The sequence below is a fragment of the Ictidomys tridecemlineatus genome, unplaced genomic scaffold (genome assembly GCF_052094955.1).
Source record: "Ictidomys tridecemlineatus isolate mIctTri1 unplaced genomic scaffold, mIctTri1.hap1 Scaffold_97, whole genome shotgun sequence".
Lineage (NCBI taxonomy): Eukaryota > Metazoa > Chordata > Mammalia > Rodentia > Sciuridae > Ictidomys > Ictidomys tridecemlineatus.
This window is the reverse complement of record NW_027526179.1, coordinates 774582-796773: the sequence shown is the minus strand read 5'-3', so window position 1 is coordinate 796773 and position 22192 is coordinate 774582. Positions and strand designations below refer to the sequence as shown.

The 22192-nt window shown below is 35.5% G+C and overlaps 2 pseudogenes; both read left to right on the top strand.

Annotated features, from left to right (window-relative positions):
- Window positions 1-4496, top strand: part of LOC144374945 (son of sevenless homolog 2-like) — a 40397-nt pseudogene extending 35901 nt beyond the window's left edge.
- Window positions 4497-6246: 1750 nt separating this feature from the next.
- On the top strand, window positions 6247-14118 carry LOC144374955 (protein N-lysine methyltransferase METTL21D-like; annotated as a pseudogene).
- Window positions 14119-22192: the final 8074 nt, after the last annotated feature.

Below are 22192 nucleotides of genomic sequence, written 5' to 3'. Positions count from 1 at the left end.
CACTATTTTTAATGCCCCTAATGCTTTGGCATTGCTATTCTCTATTTATTCCTTATTTATAGCTCTGATAGCTTTAATTTTCTAAACAGTCATTCGCTGCATACATCTATTGTACCTGGTTGAAGTGTAGTAGAATCTGTGAGTAGTGATGAGTAGTAGCTATGACTTGTTGACATTTCCATTAAATTGTTTATACATACATTACAAATGTGGATTTGTGTTGTATTGGGCTGAAAGTTAACAGGCTTTCAGCCACCACTTTTTAATTTTTATTTAGATTCATTGTGTATGTAGCAAACTCTTGTCTTTTATTTTTTTTACTGGTACTAGGGATTTAGCCCAGGGGTGCTTTAACCACTGAACTACATCCCTAGCCTTATTTTATTTTATTTTGAGACAGGGTCTTGCTAAGTTGACCAGGCTGACTGAACTCATGATCCCCCAGCTTCAGTGTCTCAAGAGGCTGTGGGATTTCAGGTGTGCCACTACCATGTCCAGCAACTCTTGTCTTTTAAAATATAAGAATGGAAAATATTTCTTGTAATCTGCTCTTTTGCAAAGAATATTAAATTTTTAAACATTATGCAGGCAGTGAATTGTATGAACCAGATCATTTTTGTATTGATTGATTAGTAAAACTTCTATAAACTTATATTTATTAAAATAATGGCAGTATTTAGTATTATTTGCAATTTGAATCATTTAAATCTAATACTAGTTGGAATATTTTTTCTAAATTTTATGCGCTATCAGTGAAGGTCTGCAAAAATGTATAAAATTAAACAAACAATACATAAAATTTCCTTTTTATTACATAAAATTGCAATGCATACCTAGTAAATCTTGAGTGGTTATTTAACAAATTACTAGGTGGGTAGTGTCTTTCAGTAGGTATTTAATATTTTCTGAAGAAGTAGGAATTATGAGTTATATCTTTCTAAAATTATTTGTGTGCCATTGTTTTTATCCTTACAGTTTTAACTCATCAAAGCAATGATCCAAAAGTAAATTTTAGGAAATTTAGGCTATTATTTGTTCTGTTATTCTAACAGTCTCGGGAATTTTTTTACAAAGACTAATATGAATTTGATTTTATTTCTTAAATTTTGAATTTTGTTATATATCATTTAAATGATAATATAAGCATTTACACTGTAGTAGCATTTTTAAAATAGCAACCTTCTTTGCTATTTTATTAAAAATCTAGGCTTTTCACCCTTTTGGCTTTTTGAGGAGGGTGGTACCAGGGATTGAACCCAGGGTAAGTTAACCACTGAGCCACATCCCCAGTCTTTTTAGTATTTTTTATTTTGAGACAGGGTCTCACAAAGTCCTTAGAGTCTTGCTAAGTTGCTGAGGTTGTCTTGAATTTGCATTCCTCCCACCTCAGCCTTCTGAGTTATTTGAATTATAGGAATGCGCCACTGGGCCCAGCACCCATCTGACTCTTAAACTTAGTATCTTTACAAAGTGCACTGGAAGGTCTGTTACTGCAGAAGGGTTGGGAAACAATAAGACCATGTGATAAAGTCATTTGATAATGAACACTGTGAATATTTCAAGTTTGTTTTATAAAATCTAAAAGAAAACTTTTGTCAAACTACAAAATCTATGTATACTTCTAGATTGTAAGAGTTGATAGTTTTATTTATGACTTTGTAGATTGTTATTTGGATATGAAACAAAACAGAAAAATATATTGAGAAGGAATATGTTTGACTTCTTTAATGTATCACATTTCTTAAAACATTTTTAATGTGTGCTTAATATTTAATAAACCAAAAATGATACAATTACAGTGTCATGCATATTGTCAATGACAAAAGTAAAATTATTTTGTGGTAGCAGGAAACAAAAACTATACTTTGATGTCCCATAAGCAGTCACTTAGCATGTTTAAAACTAAATTCATCAACTTCTTTCCCAACTTATTCCTGCAAACTCAATCTAAGTATAATGACAAATAAGACATGATGAATGTCTCTATAATAACTGTGAATGTGGAGAAAAATTAAATGGGGAGTTGGACCATAATTTTAGAGTTCTTTAAAACCATATAAATAAGACAAAAGAAATTGATCAAAATAAAAATAGTTCTTATTCTGTACCTAGTTGACCTGTTCAGGAGTAATTTTCCTCTAATACTTTATTATTTTGTAAATTTTCTTCAGTGTGACTCTATAACATATACCTTATTATTAAGAGATTTGCAAAGAGAGTTATATGATATATAACCCTACTTTATGGTCTCCTATATGGAGATTTTATTACCTGTGTAGTCATGAACCTGATTGTAGCTGCTTCAGAGTAAATGTTTTCTGCTTAGGATAATTTTTCTCTAAAAGTAACTACATATATACATTCATGTTTTTGTTTGGTTTTGTTTTAGATTTTAAAAAGACTTTTGGAGGAGGAGTCTCATTATTAATCATAACTAAATAATGTGCCTTCACTTAGCTATCATATATACTGTGTACCAGGAACTGTGTTAGGTACTAGGGATACAAAATAAATGAGCTGTCCTAAGAGAGCTTACATTTTAGAAGAGAAGATAGATAATATATAACAGGCATTACAGTCTGATAAATGCCATGGCAGAAGTGATCACAGTTGCAATGAAGTTTTGTTGGATTAATTGCACTGTAAATTGTGGTTAAACTAATCTTTGCCTCCCTAGAGTCTGTCTTCAGTTCATGTGGTAGTTTAAATAAACCAAGTGAAGAGCTACTGATTCCTCCTCCACTTCCTCCTCGAAGAAAGTTTGACCAAGATGCTTCAAATTCAAAGGTAGTCAACAGGACCTGGATTTGCCTTACTTTATTTAAAAATTTATGGATTTTCAAGATAGGACTTTATTTTTACGAATTTGTTGTATTTTGGCTTTTCTTTATCATTTTCCACATTTATATTGTTGTATTTGAAAAATGCTTTTAGTAGTTGTTTAATTCTTATAAAAAAAACCTTTCCTTTAAAAAAGCGGGGGGGGGGGTGCTGATTCACAGACTCAGAAATACACTTTTTTTCTGGTACTAGTATGTGAAGGATTCTTCCAACTTTCCATCAGCTTTTCAAATTTAATTTTTGGAAAGCTTGTTAAAACCTGATATGTTAACCCTTACTCCTGGAGTTTTTGATTCAGTAGATCTGGAGTGAGGGCTCAAAAATTTGCTTTTCTAACCAAAGGCTCAGTGTTCTCTCCAATGTGCAGTTGCTAACTCACAATAAGCAGTGGGGAGGGGAGAATAGAAATTCACTGGCTCAGACAAAGGAAAATGAAGGGAAGGAAAGAGGAATGGGAATAGGAAAGACAGTAGAATGAATCAGACATAACTTTCCTATGCTCATAAATGAATACATGACTCCACATCATGTACAACCAGAAGAATCGGAAGTTATACTCCATGTATGTATAATATCTCAAAATATAATCTCCTTTCATATATAACTAAAAAGAACAAATAATTTTTTAAAAAATTTGCTTTTCTAACAAGTTCCCTACTGGTACTGATGTTGCTGGTCCTTGGATGACCCTTTTAAATCCACTGTTCTGAGTGTCACTGGGAAAAGTAGAAGTAAATGCTTAATCAGGAGAAGCTGGACATTAAGTCTCCTTAACATCATGTCCTTTCACATCTACAAAACTCTATATTATTTTTGCTTACCTATTTTTATAATTAAAATTCATGAATTTCTTAAATTTATGAAATAGTAACGCAAAGCAAGATAAATTGAAGCTTTATGTTCTAAGACTTCAATTAAAATATCTCATATGTAGAAGTATTAAACAGAGCCCTTGATTAAACTAGAAGTGATGTACTTATAAATCTGATAATTAAACCAGATTAATTTACTTTGAGCTTCTGGATTTAATTTGTGTGTTGAGTTAAAAAATTCTTCTGTGTGAAGAATTTTTCAGACTTTTAAAATTGCCTTGTAAGTTTTTCAGGAGAAAAGAAGTATAGTCATATAACTTTTTGTTTTAAAGGGAACTGTGAAATCTGATGACGACCCTCCTGCTATTCCACCAAGACAGCCTCCTCCCCCAAAGATAAAACCCAGAGTTCCTGTTCCTACCAGTGCATTTAATGGACTTCTGCATAGTCCACCTCCACCTCCGCCAACAGATCCTCTTCCTGATACCCCTCCACCAGTTCGCCTTCGACCTCCAGAACACTTTATAAACTGTCTGTTTAATCTTCAGCCACCTCCACTGGGACATCTTCACAGAGATCCAGACTGGCTCAGAGACATTAGAACATGTCCAAATTCACCAAGCACTCCTCCTAGCACACCCTCTCCAAGGGTACCATGTCGATGCTATCAAAACAGTCTTGCTCATCCTCAAGCTCCCCCTGTTCCACCAAGGCAGAATTCAAGCCCTACCAAAACTTCCACCAAAGACTTACAAGTGAGAGTTTTCACATCCCCCATTGTACAGACTGTCTATGGTAGAAAATGCAGAAACTCCTCAATAACCTTAGCCATATGTAGTCATTGACACTGGAATAGTATTTGTAAAGCTTTTTTTTTTTTAATTTATTCAAAAAGGCATAGTATTTTAGTTTTTTTGGTTTTTGTTTTTTGTTTTTACAAATAATGCTCTTCAGAAATGCTACTGATCAAATAAGCTTTTAAGAATTGGAAAGATAAAATACAAAAGTCCTTTACCAATATCCTCAGGTGATCAGTTGCATTGCCTTGTCTTGGATCCTCAGTGCTGCCAAAAGGCCAGTATAATGAATTTATATTTGCACTGTATACTCTGCTAAAATATGGTTTAAAGTGACTTTGTTTGCACTGAAAGGGGATAGTGTTTTTGTGGAATTTTTCAAATTTGAGTAATAGAGGCCTTTTTTTAAGGTAATGAATTTACACAAATATAGAGGTGTATGGTGTTACTGATTTTTAAATCTCTTTGACCATCTTCTGGAAGGTTTTTACTTGTAGTTTTTACATCTAGGAGAATTGTGAATAACACCCACTGTTCTTAAATTCTTTAATGCCATGTCTTAAATGCCAGTATTTGCTGCCGAAGACAAAAATGAAATGTGTAATGAAAATAATAGAATGCACTGTGTATGTTATTTTGTCAAAATGTAAACAAAGAATACATAACCCAATTATAGAGGAAACAAAGGGCATGTATCTCATTCAGATGTGCCTTTTGTTTTTGCAAAAAGTTGCCTATTGCTTTGGAACACAAAGTTAATATGCCATGTATGTACAATTTTGTTTATATTGTATATTTAAAGATAATGTTAATAACCTATATAAATTTAAATGACTTGAGGTCTATAATACAATCTGCTACTTTACTAATTCATATGTTCAGAGGAAAAGTTCTTATGGCATAGGAACCAACTGCCTTGCCTTCAAAACCTAGTGACTTTCTCTATAAATCTTGTGTTAACTGAAATTTTTTAAAAATATTTTTTTAGATTGGTAATATTTAAACCAGCAAATACTTAATGCTTTATTAAACTTTTTAATCAGAAGCGAGTAAAACTTTTATTTGCCATTTGGATACCTTCACTCAAAGTGATGAAAAGTATGTTATGTGACAGGCTGTAGCAGTGGTTGTAAAGTAGTCAAAAGCCACGTTCTTTATTTACTGGTCTGTGGCCTTTTACTGTGCTTTGTATCAGAGTTCTTAACAAGATTAATTAAATCACCTCAGTCTTAATTTTTAAAAGACTTTTTAAAAAATGTGTTTTCATTGTAAAGAACAAGGGGATATTAGAGTACTGTAGATATATGTATACACACATTGAGTTATTTCATGCAACTTAAAACTACATAATCCCAGATAATTTATATGATGTAAATTTTAGAGGGATTAAAAAAAAAATTTAACTGGTAAATGCAAGCTGCAAGTTTCCAGCAATCCTTTTTATGCATTCATACGGAAAAAGTAGGAGCACACTTGGAAACTTCCTGAGAAAGTTAATAGACACCTTTGGTAAGCTGCCTGGATTTAAGTTAACTACAGTATGAGTCAATCTCTAACCACGTAAAAATGCTCCAGTGTTTGCTTTGTTTTTTCACAGAGCGGATTATATTAGTTTTATCTGGGAAAGTGACTTAAACTAGCTGTTCCTCAAGCCAGGCGCATTTTACAGGAGAAGAAATGGAAGAGGGCGGTTAGTGCTGGGTTACACCCAAGGTGCTGCAGCCTTCTGGGCTTTGTTGACTTGCGCACGCGCGAGGTGCCAAGTCCGCCACTAGGAGGCGCGGGCCCCTCTCAAGGCTTGGCCTGTGAGCGGCGCACAGATGAGTGGTCACTAAGCGAGCGGCACCCTTTAGCAGGCAGAGATGGCGGCTGCTGTGGAGTCGGTGGTGGAGGATCCCCTGCGGAGCTTTGTGAGAGTTCTGGAGAAGCGGGATGGGACTACGACTGCAGCGGTATGACTGCGGTGGTGTGGGTTGCATTGTTTGGGACGCTGCCATTGTGCTCTCTAAATACTTGGAAACGCCGGGGTTTTCCGGAGACGGGGCCCAAGTGTTGAGCCGGCGGTCGGTGCTGGAGTTGGGCTCAGGCACCTGGGCGGTGGGACTCATGGCTGCTACCCTCGGGTAAGAATTGAAGGGAGGGGACATCGCTTTGCTTTGAAACTCATATTGCCAGTTACCCACCCTGTGCTTACCCCTCAATCAACGTTATTTTATAGGGCAGATGTTGTGGTCACCGATCTTGAGGAATTGCAAGACTTGCTGAAGATGAATATTAATATGAACAAACATCTTGTCACTGGTTCTGTTAAAGCCAAGGTACTGAAATGGTTTGTATGGCCTTTCAGCTTGTTTTAAAATAACAATTCATAGTTTGTTTTAAATTGTATCTCGTTAAAGCCATGATAATACGAAATGAGCTTATTGGCTCTTGCTTATAAAGCAAGAGTATTTTAAATTATTAACAGTTTAAAATACTTGTTTGCCATTTTGAAGGGGGGAAGAAATAGAAGACTTTCCTTCTCCACCAGACTACATACTGATGGCTGACTGCATATACTACGAGGAGGTAAATGTTCAGTGAGTGAAATCTCTCTAATCAATTAACTGTTTTTTGTATTCTGAAACTACATTTCTTCACATTTTAACATCTCTGAATTCAGGATATTTGTCTATGGATGATAGATGGTTGTAGCAAAAATAAAACAAAAGTCACAAGAGACTATGTATATACATTCATATATACCTGCAAATCATGTTTAGAAGAGTGTTGTATGCATTTTATTAGAGGCTTCTTCAAAAGTTTTAAAGGATTTTACCACTTGGATCTGTTATGAAAAGCTATGATAACCTTTTTAAAAAAAAAAACTTTTTAGGGGATGGCAGACATTAGGGGGGCTGTAGATCAAATCCAGGGCCTTACACATGTGAGTGCTCTACTACTGAGCTACATCTCCAGCCCTAAAATCACCCCTTAGCCTCCCACCTCTGCCCTTAGTTGTTCCCAATGAAATGTTTCACCAGGAGAATTAAGTTGCATTTTTAAAAAAAATCATGGTTTTGTGGCAAGATTTACTAGATCAAATATTTTTCTTTTTTCTTTTCTTTTTTTGGAACTAGGGATTGAACTCAGGGGCACATGACCAACTAAGCCATATTCCCAGCCCTATTTTGTATTTTATTTAGAGACAGGGTCTCATTGAGTTGCTTAGCGCCTTGCTATTGCTGAGCCTGGCTTTGAACCCAGGATCCTTTTGTCTCAATCTCCCAAACTGCTGGGATTACAGGCATGTGCCACTGCAATATTTTTCTTTAAATATTGGTTTATGATAGCATTGTGGGTATCATTTATATTTAAAATAATGAGCATTGAGCCAATCCATGTTCAAGTTAAGTTCAGATTTACTTTTGTAGGAAAAATTGTTGATTGTTTAAATCCTACATTAAATTAGAGTAAGTGAAATTACTTTTAAGAGTGAAATCAACACTATTCGTTTATTTCCATGGGAACTTCAAAACACAGTCACTTGAATTCTTTTTCTGAAAACTGTAGTATAATAATTAATTTTTAAAAAATTTTTTACATGTTGATGGACTTTATTTTATTCATTTATTTTGATGCGGTGCTGAGAATTGAACCCAGTGCCTCATTCATGCTAAGCAAGTGCTCTACCACTGAGCCACCACCCAGGCCAATAATTAATTATTAAGAGGAGTTTACCAATCATTATTAGAAAATGTTAACTACATGTACTTTGTTGTATTGATTCAAAAATTAATAATAGGGGAATTAATCCTTTTACTCCCCTAACCTTCTCTTAATAGAAAATTTTTGAAGTCATGAAATACGTTTTTCTTTTATAGTCTTTGGAACCATTGCTGAAAACACTGAAAGATCTCAGTGGATCTAAAACTTGTATCATATGTTGCTATGAACAACGTACAATGGGGGAAAATCCAGAAATTGAGAAAAAATATGTTGAGGTAAGGACTATAAGATGTATCTTTGTAGTGAGTACCCTTCAGGGAGGCTATATATGACTAATCTGGTATTTTATGGCAATTTTGGAGATTTGGACAATCTGTTTGTATGAACCCAGCCAGTAGGGGACTCTTTAAAATCCACTATTCCACAAAGCCCATCCCCATTTTCTATTCTCATCCTTTATTTTTTATCTAATTAGTTGATATTGTATCTACAGAACCGTGTAAAATAATAATGGTGACACTGTCTTTTCTGAGAAAGTTCTTAATATTTCTTAATTGTTGGCTGTGGGGAACATATCAGTGATACATATAGAGCTTTTAGAGAATTCATGATAGAGGGGCTGGGGTTGTGGCTCAGTGGTAGAGTGCTCGCCTAGCATGCATGAGGCACTGAGTTCGATCCTCAGCACCATATAAATGTAAAATAAAGATATTGTGTGCACCTAAAACTTAAAAATAAATATTTTAAAAAAGAGAATTCATGATAGAAATGAGGAGGTGATAAATTTGTACTTCTCTGTTTTTCTCTACATTTTTATGAAACCTCTGACCTACATACCTGTTTTTAGGGACTTAATTAATAGTCAGAAAGATTCACAGGAAGCTGCAAATGTAGTACATAGCTATTTTTGGTACAGGGGATTGAACTCAGGGGCACTCAACCACTGAGCCACATCCCCAGTCCTGTTATGTATTTTATTTAGAGATAGGGTCTCATTGAGCTGCTTAACCTGTCGCCATTGCTGAGGCTGGTTTTGAACTTGAGATCCTCCTGTCTTGGTCTCCTGAGCTGCTGGGATTACAGGCATGCCCCACTGCACCCAATACATAACATCTTACGTATCTTTTAATCTTTTTCCCCCAGTGGTGACCCAGGCCCTTTTTATGGGCAAAAATTCATCCCATTACAAGTAAATCTTTTTGTACATCTGTATAGCTCTGCAACTTTTGTCTGCTGATGGACTGCTTTGGTTAATGAGAAAACAAGAATATGACTGCCTCAGATAATATATGATAAATTTTTTTAAATTTTTTTTGTACTAATAGATGTAGATGTATTTTTATTTATTTTTTTCATCAGTGCTAAGGATTGAACCCAGTTCCTCACTCATGCTAGGCAAGTGTTCTGCCACTGAGCTACAGCCCCAGCCTTCATGTTTTTCCTGAATATAAAGAATATTACTGAGCTTTTGGGACTCTTAATTAATTTTTATATAGTTAAAATAATTTTTATTGAGGTAAAACATAGTTAAATGCATATATATCAAGCACTCAGCCACATAATTACTACCCAGCATAAAAATATACATTTCTAAGACCTCAGAAGGTTTCCACAGTGCCCCTTCCTAATCAGTATTCCTACAAAGATAGCCACCATTGTACCTTCTTTATCACAGGTTTGTTCATATTATTGAGTTTAAAGTATATTTGTTAAATTTATAGCTGCTTCAGCTAGACTTTGATTTTGAAAAAATTCCCTTGGAAAAACATGATGAAGAGTATCGAAGTGAAGATATTCATATTATATACATCAGAAAGAAAAAATCAGTAAGTACATTCCCAGTTCTTCATCTTCTGAGGATATTTCATCATCTGGTCACTGTTTCTGGGCTTGTGTGTGGTCAAGGCCTTGATTTTGATGTGGTAAAACAGCTATGACTCTTCAATGAACTCAGGCATTGACTCAGGATTAAGATCACTTATCTGTCTTGCCTTTGGTTCTTGTTCTAAGTAAGGCAGGATTTTTGTTTTCTTTCATGCTGTGCTGGGGATTGAAGTCAAGGTCTTGCATGTGGAAGGAAGCACTCTACCACTCAACTAAACCTCCGGCCCAGCAGGCTTTTTTTTAATATAGCTTTGTAATGGGATGTGTTAGTAAGCAGCAGTTAATGTAACAATGCCTGAGGTAACAACTTAAAAAAAGGAAAAGTTTATTTTGGCTCACATTTCTAGTCTGTAATCCTTTTGCTCCATTGCCTTATGACAAGGCAGTATGTCATGACAGAGAAAGCCCAATCACCTCATAGCTGGGAAGGAAAAGGAAAGAAAGAGGAAAGGGCAGAGTCCTATGGAAAACACATCCCCGATGACCAGAAGACCTCCCCCACAAGGTTTCATCTCAAAAGATTTCACTTCCTCCTTTAATATATGGGCCCTTTGGAGACACTAATTCAGACTATAGCATTGGGCATTAACCCAGACAGGTGACTTAGCTCTTTATATTGTAGTTTCTCTTAACTCAGATTTTAAAATGCCAGTTCATACTTTTGTGAACTTTCTTCAGTCATTCAAATTATTTTTAACAAAGTAAAATGTAATCAGATCTGGGGCTGAGGATGTGGCTCAAGCGGTAATGCGCTTTCCTGGCATATGTACAGCCCGGGTTCGATCCTCAGCACCACATACAAACAAAGATGTTGTGTCTGCCGAGAACTAAAAAATAAATATTTAAAAATTCTCTCTCTCTCTCACTCTCTCTTTAAAAAAAATAGACCGATCTGTTTATAAAGAAAAATGCACCTAATTAAATAGAATTCATTTTTTTTAGTTGTACATAATATCTTTATTTTATTTATTTATTTTTATGTGGTGCTGAGGATCGAACCCAGGGCCTTGCACATCCAAGGCGAGTACTCTACCCCTGAGCCGCAACCCCAGCCCTAGAATTCATTTTTGTTCCCCTTGTTTGGTGCTTCCTTTACATGATATAACAATCACATTTTATGCAAGTTGCATCTGTGACACCTACAGTTTTTAACTTGTACAACTGTATCTCATCTATTTTGTAACTCCAGCACCTTTTATAAATGTGACAAAAATTTTAAAATGTTTTATGCCTTAAAGTATCCAGTTTTTGATTTTGGTACTGGGGATTGAACCCAGACAGATGTTGCTGAGCTACTAGTCTTTTTTTTTTTTTTTTTTTTTTTGAGACATGGTCTCATCAAGTTGCTCAGGCTGACTGCAAACTTGTGATCCTCCTGCCTCAGCCTTCCAAGTCACTGGAATTACAGGCGTGCATCATCACAACCAGCTAAGGGATTCAGTTTTAACTAAAGCATTATACAGTTTTACAAGTAGAAATTTTTGAGGCATAAAGATTTTGGGTTCCTAAAAATATATATATATATACATATATATATATATTTTTTTTGGTACCAGGGATTGAACTCAGGGGCACTCAACCACTGAGCCACATCCCCAGCCCTATTTTGTATTTTATGTAGAGACAGGGTCTCACTGAATTGCTTAGCACCTCGCTGTTGCTGAGGCTGGCATTGAACTCACAATCCTTCTGTTGCCCCAGCCTCCTAAGCTGTTTGGATTATAGGAGTGTGCCACAACACCTTGCTTCATTTTTTTTAATTGATAATAATTCCCATACCATGAAATTCACCTTTTTGAAGTATACAATTCAGTATAAATATATTCACAGAACAAAATTTTCATCTTTCTCAAAAGAAACTCCATACCATTAGCAGTCACTCATTTCTCCCCAGTCTCTAACCCCTGGCAGTCACTAACCTCTATTTCTATTTATCTGCCTATTGTGCTCATGTCATGAATTATTCACATTATATGGTCTCTTACGTCTAGCTTCTTTACTCAACACAGACAGTGTTTTCAAGGTTTATCCATAATGTGGCATGCTTTTACTCTTATGTCTAAAAAATATTTATTTGTATGAATGTGTACATCTTGTCCATCCATTCATCATTTGGTGGCATTTTACTTTTTCAGTCTTTAGCTGTAATGAGTGGTGTTGCTGTGAACATTTATGTAGAAGTTTTTTTTGTGTGAGCATCTTTTCAGATCTCTTAGGTATATGCCTGGAGTGGTTATATGGGAACTCTGTGTTTAACATTTTAAGGAATTGACAAACTGTATTCCTAAGCCATTGTCCATCGTTTTAACTACAGCCATCTTAGGAGGTGTGAAATAGGATCTTGTGTTTGTTTGTTTCTGGGGGGGTGTGCTTGGGATTGAACTCAGGGGCACTCAGTCACTGAGCCACATCCACAACCCTATTTTGCATTTTATTTAGAGACAGGGTCTCATTGAGTTGCTTACCACCTCGCTGTTGCTGAGGCTGGCTTTGAACTTGCAGTTCTCCTATCTGTCTCCTGAGCTGCTGGGATTACAGGCATGCGCCACTGCCCCCGGCAGATCTTATGTTTTTTATTTTCATTTCCCTAATAACTAAAGATTAAAGATGTTGAATATCTTGTCTCACTTGACAAGATATCATTGACCCATTTTCAAATTGAGTTATTTGTCTTTTCATTAAGTCTAAGAGAACATTTTGGATACTGAACATCAGATGTTCAATTTGCAAAATACTCTCTCCTATTCTGCAGGTTATCTTTCTTGTTTTGGTATTATGTCTTTTATAGCAAAAAGGTTTTGAATTTTGATAATGTCCAGTATATCTTTTTTTTTCCTTAGTTGCTTGCAGCTTTAACATGTGTCAGCTTAAAACTTTCTAAACATTATACTTGGTTATTCATTTGACTTTCATTTAGCCACTGCTGGGCATATTGCTTAGTATTAAGTACTCCATAAATAGTTGGTGAACTTTTTTTTTTTTTCTTATAGAAATTGCCGTCATGAAACTTTGTCATCTTACCCAAACCTCTAACAACCTGGGTAAGCTAAATATGTGAATGAAGCATGTGAATACAGCATGGGAAGATTGTGTTTACAGATTTTTCCAGCATGTCCTTAGAGGTCTGATATATGGATGACAACCACCATGGTCTGCCTGCAATATGAAAAATGACTGCCTGCCTTTCAGTGGGCCTGAAATCCATCTTAGGTTTACTTAGCCTCAGCATTAAGTTCTGCTTAAAAGAAATATTGAGATCAGTTACTCAAATAAAAACTGGTATTAGGATTAGGCTAAAATCTGCCAAAAGTAAATAGTGAAGCAACATGGTTGATTTGACACATTTTCAGGAAACTAGAGGTAAACTGATGCAATTTTTAGAAGTATATCACTATCGAATAATTTTCTAAATTCAAACCAGTAAACATTAGTTTGCCTTGGGAATAAGTAAATTTTAAATATTTCACTTTTACATAATTAGGCAATAGTTTTGTCTTTTGCTTCATATGGTATCTTTAATGCTTAATTGTCCTTTTACTTAAAAAAACAAAACTATTGTCTTGTATACTTACATTTACCAAAGTTTTATTCTTTTCAAATAAATATGTAAGTACTCTAAATAGTGAACAATATTATAATTAGTTACAAAGAAGAAAAAATAAGAGATTAGGGAAACAAAAGGTACCTTTACAAAATTTTTCATTTGGGAATGGAGTGAGAATGGAAAGCCCAGTTCCAGGGTTATTCACTGGTATAGCTCATGCATTTTTCTTTGTGATTGTCTTCCAGGAAAATCTGGTTTAAGAACACTGGTATTAAGTTAACTTGTTTACATGAAACAGTAAAAGATTATTGCATAACTACAAAAAAATGTAGTTGTATACATATCTATCAAATTATTTTTATGCTGTGTCATTTCTATTTTGTGTTATGATAATCTTCAGCACACATGGACTGAAAGTCAAGGACTTACATTACACTGGTTCCAGAGTGGTGACCAGATGAAATTCTGGTATTTACCGGCATTGGTGCTAGATGTCACATTTTATGTGTTAAAATAAACATTGATTTTGAGACCCTGTGACTTTGTGAATGTTTCAGAAATAGCTTTAAAGAAAATAAACATCTAAAGCAGGTGACTGCCTTCCAGAAAGAGCAAAAACAGCCCTGTTTAGAGACTTTGAGGATCAAAGCAAAGGAAATAGTTCTCTCCTTTCAGGCTTACTTTAGTCTTTAAAGTTTGCTTTGTTTTTTGTCAAAATACTTTGTTCATATTGCCCTAGCATTTCATTGAGCACTTTTTCCCCCTAGGCAGTTCGTGTAACCTAAATGTGTGATGCTTTTGGTAGTTACAGATAGCACTATCTATCATTAGTGAGGTCTTAGGACAAATGACAACTTTCTGGCTTGTTCCAAAATATTATGGAATTGTGAAGATAAATTTGACGTTGACTGTGGTAGTGTAGCTGGATTTCTCACATCCCTTTTCATCTTCCAATTTTTATGCCATCCTTTCTTCACTGTGGTTTTTAATTTATAGTGTTTGTGAGTCTTTGGCCTGAAGTGTACCCATAGATTTACTATATGAAAGCCCAGTTCCTTTATCTCAAAAATGTGCTATTTATAGTCTAAAACTTTCTGAGTGAATCAGACTGAAGTCAGCTTCTACACAAATTTGCTGAAATCATCCCTGCTTGCCTTCCCTGCCTTGCTAGTACCACCCCTTTACTTATCACTTGCATAATAAATCACTTGCATACTTTCATCTCATTGTATTTCTGGGGAATTTACCTAAGGCACTGACAATAAAAGTGATTTGTAACAAAATCAAATGGGATTTCCCCTATCCCATTCTGAAATATCAACATTGGCATCATAACATGCCAGTTCCACAAGATCAAATAGCCACTAGTGTCAGTACCAATGAGTACTGCAGAGAGCTTACTGTAGAGAGCTTACTGAGGGCTACCAATTGAAAGAACTTGCTCTATCACCAACTATCATGGAAGCCTTGGGAGAATTTCCCTCTTGGAGGAATACAGTGTTTGGAAATGAGGTTTAGTCCTTTGGATTCTCCATTGTGTGGGGTAGGAAACAATGTATCTGCACTCAGAAACCATAGGAAGGATGCCTGAGGCAATACTCAAGATTCAAGATGATTGTAACAAGGGAAGACCAACATTTTCTCCTCTGTTTGGATTTATCCAGATTAACTCAGTTGTTTTATTCCAGGGCATGGAGACAGAATTGGAGGGGTGATGTGGGCACTGTGTAGCAGTTGGACTCTGTCAGCCTGAGGATTGGTCCAGAATTGATCCATGAGCTGGGAGCTAGAAAGCTTCTACAACAGCATAATTTGGGGGTGGGGGTTAGCTGCAGCAAATGAATGAGGTATGATGCCACTACCTGGGGGTCAGCTACCATATAGCTAACTGTCCATCTCAAGGCACAGCTAGTGACTGGGGAAACAGTTCAAGAACAAGCCAGGAGGGCAAGAGGGGTTGCCACTGTGCACATTGAAACCCATAAAGCACTTAAGAGTGCTGTTGGAGCCAATTAGGGAAAGGGCTACAATCCACAGTAAGGCATTATTTCTCAAACCAGGTTGCATGAGAGATCACTTGTAAAATTGAAAGCCACAAAATCCATACTCAAGCCCCATCCCAATCCAAGAAAGTTAGAGGTGTGGTATTGTTGCTAAAGGACTCCAGATAGTTTTAAAATTTACCCTAAATGAAACCATTGCAATAAGGAAACCTCTTTTAGCCAGGGAAGACAGCAGAGAGTATATAAAAATGAAATCATCTGTGGTTAGAGTAGGCATATGCTGCATAAAGAGGAAAAACTTTGATTTATAATTGTCTATGAAATAGGAGACTTAAAAATGGGAATGAGCTTTAGAAAGTGAAATGGACTATTAAAATGCCTAAAAATTTAGAGAATTTAGCCAAGAAGGTAAAGGTGATGCTACTCAAGAGGAAAGGGTGATCCAACAGTTGGAAAAAGAAAACTGTCACAGGTTTATTCTCCAAAGACTTGAGTCTTTCTACTAGCTGTAACTTTAAAGACCTTTGAGGTTGTGTAGCTTTGCATCTTAACCTGCTGCAGTTTCTAACCAAGTGTCTGTGAATCATGTTAGGTGAATTTGAAGTTAGGTTACTTTTAAGAAGTATTGATAATCCATAATGTTAGTGGGATTTTTCTTATATCACACACCTTTTCAATTCTTTTACCCCTTTTCTTGAAAATTTCCTTGTTCAGTGACATTACATATGATATTAACTTAGATTTTGGATATTAAAGAGTCATAGAAGTATAACTGTTGTTCTGAAGGTTCCCTGTAGATGGCATTACTTCTCTTTGTGTTTAACAGTTTATAGGAAGGAAGTTGTAAACATAGAATCTATTTTGAATTAATCACAGATTTTTAAGGTGAACTAAATTTGTTTTTTTAAAAAATAAGCCTATTATGAGCTCCTTTCAGAAGATAACATGGATCACTTTCTTATAAACTTATATTTGGCGTGTGCGTGTGTGTGTGTGTGTGTGTGTGTGTGTGTGTTTATTTTAGTTGTAGATGGACAGAATACCTTTATTTTATTTATTTTTTTAGAGTGGTACTGAGAATCAAACCCAGTGCCTCACATATGCTAGCTATGCTAGCTATGCTAGCTCTACAACTGAGCTACCACCCAAGCCTCTATTTTTGTTTCATTTTGATACGTTTGAATGTCTTTCATAAAGGTACATGAATTACAATTCATTAAACATTTTATCTGCTACTGATATCGTCTGTAAGAGGGATATATGCTTTTTTGTTGTTGTTGTTCTGGGGATTGAACCCAGGGCACTCAACCACTGAGCCACATCCCCAGCCCTGTTTTGTATTTTATTTATAGACAGGGTCTCACCAAGTTGCTTAGGACCTTGCTAAGTTGCTGAGGCTGGCTTTGAACTTGTGATCCTCCTGCCTCAGCTTCCCAGGTATACAGGCATTTAAGAGGCTAAATTAGTTCAAGTGAACCTTTGAAAAAATTAAATTCACCTTGAAAATACCTTTTACATAATACATGGTTTTACATCTGAGGACTTGAAACTTCTAATTAATTTTAATTAGTTTTTCAAATTAGTGTTCCTTTCTCATTAGAGTAGCACTTTTACATCAAAAGACTGAAGCCCTGTCTTTGGTTATCTCACAATCCTATAATCTTAGGTCAGCTATTTGCCTTTTTGGATTTTTCTCCTCAAGAAACATTGGGATTTGAAAGTATTTTTGATTTGTTTGATAACAAACATTATAAAAGTAGAATATCCAGATTTTATACCATAGAGACCTAATACAAATACAGGGGGGGAAATGTGCCAACAAAGCTTACTGAAAAGTAAGCAATGGAAAATGAAATGTTTTTACTTTTCATTATTTTAGATAGAAAAGCAGTAAGATTTTCAAACTATTTCCAATAGTTAAGTTTAACTATCAGGGATTAGAGTTAAGACACTGTCTTAAGTTCTCATGTGTTGATGGAGTTCTGTAAATACCTAGGAAGTATTCATCAATTGTGAGATACTCTTAAGTAATTTACTACTAATAGCAAGATATGATAGTTTGCAAATAATAGATTTAAAATATGCTATATTGAGTTATCTGCATGATAATCTTTTTCTCATATTCATTCTGAAAACTGCATGGCAGAGGGTAGGCCCTAAGACCAGATTATCTGGATTTGAATCCCAGTTCTAACATTTACTAGCTGTGTTAGCTAGGGAAACTTACTTAAACTCTCTGTGCCTTATTTTCCTCATGTGTAAGTTGAGGATCATAATAGTATCTATATCATGCAATGCCATGGGGGTTAAATTAGTTTAATACATGTAGTCTATGAAGATACTTAGCACACAGTAAGTAGAGTAGGGGTACAATTACAGGGAGAATTTGGAAAATGCCAATTGATTTTATTTGTTGCAGTGTGAAATATGGGCATCTTTTTCAGAATATAGGATGCATGTAAACATTCCTTTCTGTTAGGAGAGGCAACTGGGATAAAGGAAGATTGAGAACACTGTTCCACCATACAGTTATTTGAACAAGTATGCAGTTTTAAAAAGAGGAAAATATGGTAGAAATAAATCATTGTTTACCCTTAATTTTTTTTACAATTTTGAAGCAAGTGCCATGAGCATTCAAAAGCCAAGGACCAAAGAAATTACCTTCTTTAGGGGCTGGGGTTGTGGCTCAGTGGTAGAGTGCTTGCCTAGCATGCACGAGGCACTGGGTTCAATCCTCAGCACCACATAATGTAAAATAAAGATATTGTGTCCACCTAAAACTTAAGAATAAATATTTAAAAAAAAAAGAAAGAAAGAAATTACCTTCTTTAAATAGGGAGTCGGGGTGTGCTGGCTGGAGCTTCAATATTAACATTCTATTGACCCCAACCCTTAGCCAATTCTGCCTTCTAGTTCTTATCCCTGTTAAACCTGAGAGCAGTTAGGTAGCATGTAATTAAAGTACAGCAGAAGGTCATATTTCTAAGGTCTATATAACAATATTTTCAGAGTTTAGATCTATTAATTATAAAGGAGCTTCATAGCAGTTGCTTTCGGATGAATGGTCTTTTACTGTGTGTGTAATAAGTATGCAATAGGATGCAAAGTCTTAACTAATTCCTCGAGCTACCTATCAACAGACAACATGAGAAAACTTAAATTGCTCTGCAGTGTTAAGTAACACATATGCTCTACTACATATTAAACTTTCAAGCCTTTTTATTATCTACTGATAGAAAAGATCATTGTGAATACTAAACAGCTGGTCTTAATTTTAAAAAATCTTATTACATCTATTAACTTCTTTTGATAAAGAATCAATTCACCTTTTTTTTAATATTCACAAGGATGAAAACATTGCTAGATACAGCTCAAGACATAAATGAGTAGTTAACAAATTTCTTTCAGGTTATTAGTTCTATTGAGCTACCCCTGGCAGTTGATTAAACTCTTGTAGGGTCAGTACTTTCTTTTTTTAATCTTTATTTTTATTTATTTATTTTTAATGTGGTTCTGAGGATCAAACCCAGTGCCTCGTACATGCTAGGCGAATGCTCTACTGCTGAGCTTCAACCCCAGCCCAAGTACTTTGAAATCTTCAGTAATTTTTCGAGGTTAACTCATTTGTTAGTCTACTTAAATTCCAGGCCCATATATTGGCTCATTATTGCTTAGATAAATCATTGTCAGAGTTATAGTTAAAGTACCAACAATACTGTATATCTACCATTCAATACTCGATCTTGTTCTTTTAAAGAATGTGTTCTGAACTGGGTGCAGTGGTGCACACTATAATCCCACTGGCTCAGAAGGCTGAGGCAGGAAGATGGCAAGTTCAAAGCCAGCTTCAGCAACTTAGTGAACCCATCTCAAAAAATAAAAAAGGGTTAGGGATATAGCTCAATGGTAAAGTGCCCCTGGGTTAAAGACCAGTTAACCTCCCCCACCCCAAAATAATGTGTTCTGAAAATCTGTTTGTACTGCATGTATAGAACAGTTTCATATTAAAGTGATCTAAATAAGAATAGCATGATTTATCCAAAGCTTAAATGAGAAGCTTTACACTTAGCATTCAGAATGAGTGTAAAGAATAATCTCCTGCAATAGAACACAGGACTGATATCTAGAAACTTACAAACAGGACAAACAAGTTGAACATTCTCACAAGTAATAAATGTTTAACCAGAGAATGTTTTTGGATTTCAGTGACATTTATTGATGTAAGTATAATGATGTAAGTAAATGTAATTATACTTACATTTATTGATGTAAGTATAATGTAAAATAGCTATCGTATTTCTAAATTTTGTTACAGGATTTTTTTTAATTGTTCAGAATTTGCTTTTTATTTTTAGGTATGTACTAGATACACATATTCAGTCTATTTACTCTTGCCCTTATAAAATAAGTGTCTGGTTGCTAACCTGGGATTCCAAGGAACAGGAGCAAAATGGAGAGGTGTTGTATAGCTGGTAGGAACAGAATTCCCAGTTAACTCTGGAAGATAGTTCAATTTAAGTTCTAGATATGATCACCTTCCCTTTATGTACCCAAGCTTGAATAGTCTATTTTTCTCTAAAGAAAGCAGCTCACTTGATTACTACCTAATCTAGCTGTATTACCTTAGGCTATTTAAACTCTTTGAATGCTCTCCTTTCTGTAAAGTGAGAATTGTACCTACTGACTAGCATTGTGACTATAGTTAAGCTAGGTAATGTATGGGAACAAAGGTAGGGAAGGAGGCAATCTCCCAACTGTTTCATTCTGAGACTTCAGACTGGTAAACTCTTGCAAGCTAGAGGGATACTCAAGACACTGTCCTAAGTAAGCGGCACATAACATGATCCAGGAAAACATAATCTTCAGTTGTCAAAAAGAAAGAGTTCCAAGTTAATAGCAGTGTGCCTGTGGTTTACTTTTATATCTCACTCAGATTTATTTATTTATTTATTTATTTTGTTGGTCGGGGACATACTGGGGATTAAACCCAGGGTTGCTCTACCACTGAGTTTTTCCCCCAGGCTTTTTATTTTTTATTTTGAGATACAATCTCACTAAGTTGCTGAGGCTGGCCGGGAACTTGCAATCCTCCTGTCTCAGCCTCCCTAATAGCTAGAATTACAATTATGTACCACTAGGTCCAGCTCACCCAGATTTCTTCATTTTATCTTTTAGACTCCACCATTGTCACAGAAGAGAGTAAGCAGTCACAGGGGGAAAGAATCAAGAGGTTACTCTCATTAAAAAAAAAATCCTGTTTGACATCAATAATGTTTAGGACATTACTGGTTTGGTAGTTCACAGCAGAATGTACCAAAAAAGAGAAGTAGTCCACTTGTGAAAACATGAAGAGCCCAGTGTGGCAGACTTTTGGAGGCTTCAGAGGGCAGAACTTAGCAGAGAAGTTTCTGGAGACCTTTCAGAATACTTACATAAATGAACAAACAGCAAATGAAATGTAGTTCATTGTTGTTGCATTTTCTCCAGATTTAACTCAAAGCTAAGGTCCTATGTATAGTCTAGAACAACTTATATAAAATCCACAATATGGTTCTTTTCCCTTATCTCATTATCAAAGCCTCCCTCTATGGCTTCTCTGAAACTCAATGCTTTTTTTTTTCCATTCAATTCAATCAACAGGCTCTATGCTAAGTATCAGGGATACACACCACTCTCTTGGATATTAGGGACAAATAAATCAATAAGATGTATCTCATATTCTTAAACTGTCCATTCACCCATAATAAGAGAGACATAGGAAAAAAATCATTGTGATTTTGAGATAATTGTAATAATAAAGATATAAATCAGTTATAGTGGCAGTGCAAAGGAAGTATGGTCAATTTTACTTGAATGGTAAGGGAAGAGTTCATGGAGGAGACTTGTGCTGATATTTTTGAAGGATAAATTGAAACTCATGGGACAACGTGTGAAATGTTATAGACAAGTAGTGCAAGCATATCAAACTTGGTTTCTGTGTGGTTAGATCATTGTGGAGGAAGTAACTCATAGGTAGGCACGAGGGCAGGGGAAGAATATGGAACACCTATATGTCATATGTAGAAGTGTAAATTGAATTCTGTAAGCAATAAGAAAGTATTTAAATACTTTAAGCAGAGAAGTCACCTGGTCAAATTATTGTAGAAAAATCATTCTGACAACAGTAGGAAGGGTGGACTAGATAGGATTAGATATGTCATAAAAAGATCAGGAAGGAAGCATTAACCATGGCCAGAAAAGAGACAGGGAAAGTGGAGTCTGCACTCAGGCAGTAGCAGTAGGAATTGAGGGGAAGGGATGGTTTCAGGAACTATCATAGAGCTAGAATGTTGCAAGTCAGATAGGTGTCCATAGAGCATCCTGATGGAGTCAAGGCTCTTTAGTCCACATAGCACCTTGGTACACATCATAAAGAGACCCTTTTCCTTAAAACTTCATGTTGTAATGTGGTAAGTTTATGAGAACTACAGATTTTATTGCCTTCTGCCAGAAAATTGTTATGTACACAATCATACAACTTTGGAGTCAACAGTTATAACTTGAATTTTTTTGCTTTAACTTCAAAACAGTAACAATGTCTCCTGTGTGAATGACATCCCCTCT